The sequence below is a fragment of the Neofelis nebulosa genome, chromosome 6 (assembly GCF_028018385.1).
Source record: "Neofelis nebulosa isolate mNeoNeb1 chromosome 6, mNeoNeb1.pri, whole genome shotgun sequence".
Taxonomy (NCBI): domain Eukaryota; kingdom Metazoa; phylum Chordata; class Mammalia; order Carnivora; family Felidae; genus Neofelis; species Neofelis nebulosa.
Genome location: NC_080787.1, coordinates 11,470,527 through 11,480,203, shown reverse-complemented (window position 1 = coordinate 11,480,203; position 9,677 = coordinate 11,470,527). Strand labels below are relative to the sequence as shown.

Here is a 9,677-nt window from a genome sequence, read left to right as displayed (position 1 = left end):
TCAGGCTCTGTGCTGACAGTGAGAAGCCTGCTTGGGATTCTCTCTCTCTTCCTCTCTCTGTCCCCCTCTACCCGCCCCCCCCCCACTCTCTCTCCCTCTCTCTGTCTCTCAAAACAAATAAAAAACATTTAAAAAAATCTTTAAAGTCACCTATTCAGCACTGAATATTGACTTCAGGGCAATGAAACGGCGATCACGTCTTTAGCTGGCTCAGTAAAATAGCCCCTTTCAGTCCATGTCCTTCCATATGGCAATCCTTGTGGTCGCATGTCTAATTCAGCCGACTGCTGGCTTTTGGACTAGGTCAGGTAAAAAACAAAACAAAACAAAATGAAAACACCACCAGCACTGTTTACCTCTTCGATTTGCCAGGAGAGAGAAAGACCTATTTCACTTGGTAGAACATATGCAAATACAAAATGAAACTTCCATACTTCTGGAATTGACTAACTTAAAATTTTTTGGATTAAAAATCTTCAACCGAAGAATGGGCTGGCCAGACTTCAGTGGGTAACGGCCTTCCTCCCTTGGCATTGCGAGTAAAAATTTATTTGTCCACCAGTGCAACAACTACCAACCAGTCAGGCTTTTGGAGAACAGAGACCTCCAAAAACTAGCTCAGGTTCTGGCCTGCCCCAGCATTTGCAGGGCCTGCGCAGGAGTTCAGGTGGCCTCTATACCGTGCCTCCAAATATTTAAAAGGTACAAATCAAGCCAATGTGTTGTTAAATGAAATAGAGTCTGCTCTCTCACCTTGACAAACGCAAGGCCAGAACGGACCTTGGGATCCTCCCCCGCTCTGGCGTCCATCCCAGAATGTGGTTGGCCGGCTCTGGCCTGACTCCCTCCTCTGCCCACTCCCAGCTCTTTGTGGCATTAGAAGAGGCTTCTCCCACACCTGTGGGTATCCAACCCCCATGAAGCTGCTCCCCCCGGCCTCCTCTGCTCACCTCCGAGGCCTACCAGTGCCTGAGCCGGCAGCACGGCTCACTCAGCCACGCAAGCCCTGGGGCGCAGCAATGTCTGTGTGGGGATTCAGGATGTGTCTGGGTGGGGATTCAGACTCCAGGATGCGAGCCGTTGGCGCGAGGTAAAACACAGGCTCTGGGTGGACACATCCCCTTGACACACTGACTTCTTGTCCTGTGGGGAAGCCTGTAACGGGGAATGACAACAAAGGGGCAAATCTGGGCACCCCGAGTGCAGCTCTCAAAAGTGTGGGCCCGGGGCAGCGGCCCCTCCTGCTGCGTCTAAAGGCTGTATTTCTCTGGAATATCCTCAGTCATCTGCTGTGTTTTGTGGGATGGAAAGGATTAGGAGGTGATGTGGCAGAAAGTTAATCTTCCATGATGCTACCTCTGATCTTCCTCCAGCTAAGCCTTCAGTGAGTTCTATTGGTTGATTCTGTATCACACTGAGCTAAAAGCTGGGGGCATTTTTAGACCTTAAAAAAAAAAAAAAGAGAACCTTAATAGGAGGTCCCTCAAGAGGAGCAAATTTGGACACAAGAAGAGAAGGCAGTCCGCCAGTATCTATTTTCTTTTTTTAATTAGGGCGTTTAAAAAAATCTTTATTATTATTTAGTTAGTTACTTAATTAATTTATTTAATTAGGCTCCACACCCAGTGTGGGGCTTGAACTCACAACCGTGAGATCCAGAGTCACATGCCCTACCTACAGAGCCAGCCGGACGTCCCTGCTGGGATCTATTAAATAGCCCTGGTGGAAGGAGGGCCAGTTGAGTTCTAGGATGATGGCACCTTCTGTTGACGTGATGATGGCGCTGATGACGATGACACTGACATGTGGTGAATACGAAGTAGCTGCCAAGCACCGCCAAACACTTAGCAAACTTTTGAGGACGTGAAGCTCAGAATGCTTCCTTAACTTGGCCCAGAGTCATGTTGCTGGTGGAGTCACAACACAGATTACGATCCAGGTTTGTCGTACTATAGAGCCTCTTAAGCAGTCCATTAGAACCAATTAGTACTTTAACAGAACAGGCACATCGGTGGAATCCCAGCCAAAGACAGACCCAGCCTTGAGGCGCCTGGGCGGCTCAGTCGGTGAAGCCTCCGACTTCGGCTCAGGTCACGATCTCACGGTTCGTGAGTTCGAGCCCCGCGTGGGCCTCTGGGCTGATGGCTCGGAGCCTGGAGCCTGCTTCGGATTCTGTGTCTCCCTCTCTCTCTCTCCCCCTCCTCTCTCTCTCAAAAATAAATAAACATTAAAAAGTAAAAAAAAAAAAAAAAAAAAGAAGACAGTCCCAGCCTGAACTATTGAATATCTTTAATATCTAATGGAAGCTTTAAGCATGCTGAACCCAACGAAGAAAGATGGCCTGAGGGAGAAGCCACCTAGAAAGTGACTGACATGGAGAGGTGGACCACAGCCTGCGGAAAAAAGCTTTGACAATCCCTGCACCCCCACCAAGGGGCGGGGCCGAGGGCAGAAGACCTTGTGTGACCGAAAGGAGATGCTATGGACCAGAACTAGTGACCGGACGCTGTGGTTTACAAACCGTGACAGACTTTGGAAGCACAGCAGGAGGCTTCAGCCCTACGAGTGCAAATCTTAGAGAGGCTTGGTCTAGGGCTCAGTTAGGAGAAGAACGGCTGAATCTCATCCACAAGGCTGGATCCAGGAGGCGAAGTCGTGAAGAGGCCTTGAGAGGGCCATCCTTGACTCATTTTTATTATTAAGACCAAGAGAAACTAATCCTTTGAAGAGTTCTTGTGATTCCTCAACTCTCTATTTTTGCTTTCCGTAAGAATTTCCCTGATGCCGTAGAATCACTCGCAAAATGATGAGATTTGTTCCCTTGTTCTGAGAAAAAAAAAAATAGTTAAGAGTTGGGGGAACATGGAAGAGAGGAAACGGAGTGGGACACACAGGGGAGCAGAGGGAGAGGCAGAGAAGAGCCCATGTGGAAGGGCAGGTGGTGATTGGTCAAGGGGCATGGGTCACCGCTCACCTGCAGGAGAGAGAAGGGAAAACTGCTCCAAGAACAGAAATCGACTCTGGAAATTAATTATGAGTGCCCCGACACCCCCTCCATCCCGATAGTGATGCCGCGTTACCCGTGTTCCCCAGGCACAGTGGGTGAAAGTTCGCCTGGCGATGGAGACGGAGACTGGGAAGAGCCCGCTTCCTTCCACCATAGATGTGGGCTTTGTACATTCCAAGTTAAATCACAGGGTCACTGGGGTTTGCATCAAACCGTGCATCATGTTAAAGAAACTGTTACTGCCTTTTAAGAAATAACAGTACACTGTCCTTCAAAATTCTTGCTTCATCATATATAATTTTTTAAAGATTTTATTTATTTTTTAGAGAGAGAGCATGCAAGCAGGGGAGAGCGGCAGAGGGAGAGGGAGAGAGAGAGAGAGAGGGAGGGAGAGAGAGAGAGAGAGGGAGAGAGAGAGAGAGAGAGAGAGAGAGAGAGAGAGAGAGAATCCTAAGCAGGCTCCACGCTGAGCGCTGGGCTCAATCCCACAACCCTGGGAACATGACCTGAGGCGAAATCAGTGCTTAACCAACGGAGCCACCCAGGCGCCCCTTAAAGATCTTATTTTTAAGTCATCTCCACACCCAGTATGGGGCTCGAAACTACAACCCCGAGATCAAGAGTCACACACTCCACCAACTGAGACAGCCAGGTGCCCGTCTTTCTTCATCATATGTAAATTTTACTTAAAGGAAAGCTCTATAAACAAATGTTGAATTCTAGTTCAACACTTCAGCAGGCATATCCTTAGCGGCCAAGTGTGTTGATGTCTGCAACTTACTCTGAAATGCATCAAAACACTAAGATGGATTGATGGATGGACAAAGAGGTGGATTGTTGGATATGTATGTGGCCAAGCAAGTACAGAAAAGTATTATTTACAGAGTCTTGGTATAAGGGTATTTACACATTTTCAGCTTTTCTGTGTGTTTGCAAATTTGCATACTAAAATGTTGGAAAGATTCTTTCTGGAGAGAAGAGACTCTTTAAAAAGATAGCACACAGGGGCATCTGGGTGGCTCAGTCGGTTGAGCGTCTGACTTCAGCCCAGGTCACGATTTCACGGTTTGTGGGTTCAGGCCCCACATCGGGCTCTGTGCTGACGGCTCAGAGCCTGGAGCCTGCTCGGGATTCTGTGTCTCCCTCTCTCTCCGCCCCTCTCCCTGCTCATGCTCTGTCTGTCTCTCTCTCAAAAACAAATGTTAAGGTAAATAAGTAAATAAAATTAAATACACAAATGTCCAGAAAAGACTTCAATGATTAAGTGGTAAAATTTATACATTCTTTTTTTACTTAGTTTATATAGTTAGGTTTTTTATTAAGATAAAAAAAAAATGGTACATAACATTATGTAAGTTTCAGGTACACGACATTGTAATTTGACGTCTGTATGAACTACAAAGTGATCGCCACCAAAAGTCTAGTTGCCATCCATCACCACCCATTTTGCCCACCCCTCTAGTAACCGCCGATGTGTTCTCTGTATCTATGATACCCATTCCATCTTAAAGCACAAGGCAGTTTGCTGGATTCTATGAGTGTGCTTCTGGGTGTTTAAATCTCAAGTCACTCCTTGTAACTACAGTTGATGCTCCGTAGTGACGGGCAGTTAGAAGTAGGGGGGGAGGGGTTAACTTTTCGCTTGTCTTTCTCATGCCCACCTAAAAAAAAAAAAAAAAAACCCAGAGAAAGCACTACAAAATAGTATTGAGCCATGATTGTCTGAGATTCACCCAAGTTAAGCCCTAATGGTATACTTCCAGAGTTGATTATTTTTCAAGTCACCTGCAACTGTACTTACCCTTGTAGTCTTTTTCACCTATGTGATGCTTGTCCAGAGCATTCTGGGTAAGATGCATCCATAGACAATGAGTGAATTGTCAATAATAGATGAAAAGTTATCCAGTGAACTCATTTGTTTTAATGATGTATATACAATTTCAATTACTTAAACAGAGTTTGAAAAGAAAATCCAATTTCAGGGAAAGACTGGAGTTAGAGATTTTTAGCTGTGTACAGCTCTTTACCTGTTTCTTGTGGCAAAACCAGTAAATTGCAGGATCATCAAGCACTAACACACGATAGCGTTAACGCACGATAGGCACCTGCATCCTGAAAAAATGAAAGAAACACCTCGTTACCCAAGAATATAAAGGATACATACTTAAATCAGAAAACTACGAGCTTCAAATTTGCTGTTTTTATCAAGTGAAACTCATTGTTTCTGAGCCCCAAAAAGGTAACAAAGCTGATTTCCAATTATACTTAGATCATTTTAGTATACCTGCATTACTTAAATATCAGACACATAAACCAGTTTGTTGAATGATTACCCTGTTCAAACTTTGACTATTAAAGAGCTTTAAAGTGCAGAAATGAAAACCCCTTTACAGAGCATCAAGACTCTGTTTTAATAAAAAAGAAAACACTGGCCCAGAGACAGTGCGGGTTTGTGAAAAGCCCTTTGTCACTAACAGCCTCTTTCTTGAAAGATAAGAATAATGGGTTCCGTATTAGAAGTGTGAGTTATCTAAAGAAAACAATATGGTAACATAACTGATATCTAGTGAGTTGCTTACGATTTAAACAAATTATTTCCTAAGTAAAACTGTTTCCCCCTTTCCTTTGAAAAGCATTAGAACCTTGAACGTATTTACATAAAGGGAAGAGACACCATATTTAAATCACCTTTTAAAATGCCACATTTTCATTTATATTTAGAGAAAAAACACAAGGAAAAAAGTTGTTAGTTATCCTGAGGGTGGTGAGAATAACAGTACGTGGAAAGTACAGCATAAAAAAAAAAAACAACATATTCCCCCCGAAACCAGACGAGAAGAACATGATCAGTTAGACTAATGATTAGAAATACGACTTACCTCCTTCTGACAAAGGTATTTGGGGGTGTACGGGAAGGGCCAAAGCCACCATGATGGATTAAGAAGCATATCAGAGCTCAGGGTCTCAAGCAGAGCACTCAACAATACTAGACAGGTTATGTTTCAAACCTACCTTCCTCCCCGAGGACCGTCATCCCTCAGAAACCCTGCCTTAGCTCATCAAACTTAAATCACTTGACTCCGCAAGAACCCACACACTGTCTTCATGCCCCTGAGAGTAAAACTCTGGGGGTCGCCGGGCCTCTTGAATGACGGCACGACAACCGTTCTCCGGCCAGGCTTTCTGAGCCCTGCCTCCTTCTCGCGGGGGCACAGCTGCCCTGACATGGACAGAAAGAGCCCTCTTTAGGTTAGACTCCACTGGAGGGCCAGCAGACACAGCCAGAGCCAAAGAAAGCTTCATTTAATCACTCAGTTGGAAATACGTGCTTTTAATACAAGCTGCACAGACTGATGAGTGGATGTGTCTCGGGAGCCCCTTTTCGAGCTGAGAGGTTTTTAACACATCACACCAGGACTATAGTTTCCTGAAGGGATCTCTCACCTGAGAGCAGACAGGGGTTTCGAGGAAGAAACAAAGACCTAGCCTTCATCTGGGCTGCATTTTTAAGCCACTCCCCCCAAACAGAATCTTTCCTCCCTTCCAGTAAACGCATGCGGGTGTACGTTCAAGTGAAGGGGGTGTGTAAATGAACAAGTCTGTGCCCTCCCGCGTCAAGGCATCACCCCCGAATCCACCACAGGCTCACCACTTCTCCCAAACAGGCACTTGGAGTGTAAGCACCGGGGGGTGGGGAAGAACGCAAAAACACAAACCACAGACGCATCGCAACCCAAGAGAGAGCCCTCTGCTAGGCTCTCAGAGTTCGGGTATTTATTCCACGCACCGCCTCGCTTCTGTGCCGGCGCGAGGCAGATCCACGGGTGTGAGGCAAGGTGACTCACAACGGGCATTCACAGCACACAGTCAGTCTTAGCGAATTAGGTAAATGAGAGATCGTTTGGTGGCCTTCTATTGTTGCTATTGTAATCACAGTCATTTTCCCTGGTAATGGCGCTTCGTGATGAAGTGCGGTCCTCACAGGATAATTGTGAAAGATACCGAAAGATTCGGGGTGCCGCATCTGGTTTTAAAAGCTCTTCAGATTCAAATTGGCGTTTTACTTTATCTCGAACATTTATTAGAGATTCAGATCATGCCGGTTTAAATGGAAAGGTGAAAAGCAGGGTAATTTCAATCTATGAATTATTCAGTCTCAGCCTGGTGAAATTGCCATCCATGAACTCACGCTCTGACAGCCTTCTCGCAGAGCCTGCATTATTACGCTTGTCATTTTTATTTCTTTATCTACGATCTCTTTCTCAGTTACCGAGCTGGTCCCTCAGGGCCGGGCTTCACAAACCAAAGTATTTCGAATTGGCAATCACCTAAACGTGCGGCCGGCTCCACGGGCTGCCTTTTTTTTTTTTTTTTTTTTCTCTCCTCCAGATCATTAAAAGCCACATCCACGATGGTATCTGTGAGGCTCCTCGATTAGATGGATTCAAACACGCGCGCACACACGCACACACAGGCACACGGGAGGGCATCACTGCGAAGAAGTTATGTCCCGCCAGCATCACGAGTGAAGATAAAGTGATGCTTTCTGCTTCCTTCTTTGTTGTCTGCGTGCCCCTTCCTAGCGGCAGAGAGGAGCCAGCACGAAGGCGGGCTCGCCTGGCACCCTGATTTCCAACCAGAGCAGATGCAGACCGCACGCAAGGCAGGCTCATGCACACAACTGTGCGCTCTGGCGAGCACGCTTAGTTAGGAAAATAAGAAGAAGCCATCAGATGACCGGAATCAGGCTGTCCTTGTCTCGGGCTGCACTCACAGTAATTCTCCACTGATGGCTGGTTGTGTCACTGCTATTCGGCAGCCGTCCCCGCATCCAGAGAGGACTGGGATTGAATTAGGTCAGTGAGTCTGGTTTCCTCCTTGACACCGTGTTCTAACTGAGGAGGGGGGACCCGCGGCAGCCCCTGTGACCAGCCTCAACTGTCCCCTGGCTTCGGTTGGGTGGACGAGCCTTGCACGGGCCCCGGCCGGCCGGACCACGGCCAGCATCGTCTCCTTTGTCCTAGCCTTTACTCCTGCGGGTCTAGCAGCGCGGCCTGAGCCTGAGCCGCGCCCCCAGGCCGCGCCCGCAGGGGCCGGGGACCCAGCCGCGCTCCACGAGGGGCAGTCTGGCCACCAGGCTCCCGGCAGTACCCGCTCTGCTGCAGATTCACGCTGCCAGCTTAGAAGCCCCCGTGCACATTCAGACTGCTTCTCTGCTCCTGGCTAAGCCAAAGGTAAATACTCCTCGCGTAAGGAATGCTGAGTGGTGGCAGCAGGACGGCACCCTGTGCCTAGCTGGCGGCCTCGGCTTTGCTGCACTGCGGCTAGGAGGCTGCAGGAGCCGGGCTCCGGCAGGCGTGAGCGTGCAAAGAGGCAGGGGCTCTGACGCGGCCGTCAGCTGACTCGCAGGGTGTTATCACGCAGGGGCCTCCGCGGAGTCAGGCCAGTCTCCAGGGTGGGGCACCGGTCAGATGACCTCGAATGCACCGCCTGGGTGAAGGAGGGCCGCCTTTGTGCGTCCACACCTGCCAGGGGACACCTCCCGTCGCTTTGCTCTCGGGCACAGTGTTTTACTCGCAGCCTTGGGGACTTAACCATTTCTGTCCTGCTTGCTGTGAGATGCCAGGTGATTCTTGGCGCGACCGTCCCGAGGCGCAAAGAGGCTGAAAATCGTCACTGCCCCTATCGTGTTGGTTGGCTCCGGCATCAGATGAGTCAATGGGGGAGAATTCCTGCCCCGCGTTTTGATTTTTAAAAGCACAACTTCTTCTTCTTCTCCTTCTCCTTTTTTTTTTTTTTTAAACAGGTAGAAGTTGCCTTAAGCCACTTGTATGCTGTAGTGAACCCATAAATTCCACCTAACCAAATGGCAAGAGCGATAGGAAAATCTCGGAGGTGAAGGAGATCAGCCAGTAACCCTAAATCACGGTCCGGTTGCTAGAAAGCAGTGCGCATGCGCTGTTACGAACCGCGGGTTGTGCATCGCAATTAATCTGACAATGGAGCCAAAGCCTTATATGGTATTACCCCAGTGGTTTGAGGAATGCCGAAAGAAGAAAGCAGTCATTACCAGGCATTTGTTTAATGACTGTAATCATCCTGAATTAATTTAACTTGCTGCAATGTTTAACAGAAAGTCAATTATAAATTTGTGCTAGAAGAATAACAATGCTAGTATTTGCATAGCACCTTCCTCTGAGGAGACATCCTCTGAAGATCATCTCGTACCCTCCGCGTTTACAGAGCACTCAGAATGTGCTAAGTGCTTCAATCCATGGGCCAGCCTCTCCGAGGACAGGTGCTTGTCCTTCTGAGCCACAGTGACGCGTCCCTATGGTACGAATAGCCTACAGGGGATTGCTCCATGGGCCTATGCTAGGCACTTGGTCAGGATTCAGCAGGGTTTGGTTTTGGTTTTTTCCCTCTTTGTGTCTTAGGAATTTTATTTTTCTGCCTCCTTCTTATCTGGTTGTGTTGACATGAAACCCCCCCCCCCCCCGGAAACAAACAGAAGGCCAAACCTAGATGAAAAAAACATCATCCGTGTAATTACAGAATTATTGTATTAGGAATACTACGAGTATCAAAACCAGAATTACTATAAGTACTTAAATGAAGGGCTGATTCTACTTGGAGGCGGTGGGCTGGTGGGAGGAGCTGTGGCCCCAGC

General features: G+C 47.6%; 1 long non-coding RNA gene across 2 annotated transcripts; it reads right to left on the bottom strand.

Annotated features, from left to right (window-relative positions):
- Window positions 1-4,304: 4,304 nt before the first annotated feature.
- Window positions 4,305-8,569, bottom strand: LOC131513710 (uncharacterized). 2 transcript variants are annotated; one of them, XR_009262736.1, is made up of 3 exons: window positions 5,887-8,569; window positions 5,035-5,119; window positions 4,305-4,668 (listed from the first exon to the last, which is right to left on the bottom strand). It is a non-coding gene; the product is annotated as an uncharacterized LOC131513710 (long non-coding RNA). The 2 variants fall into 2 exon arrangements; XR_009262737.1 differs by having other exon boundaries at window positions 6,020-8,569.
- Between the last annotated feature and the right edge of the window lie 1,108 nt (window positions 8,570-9,677).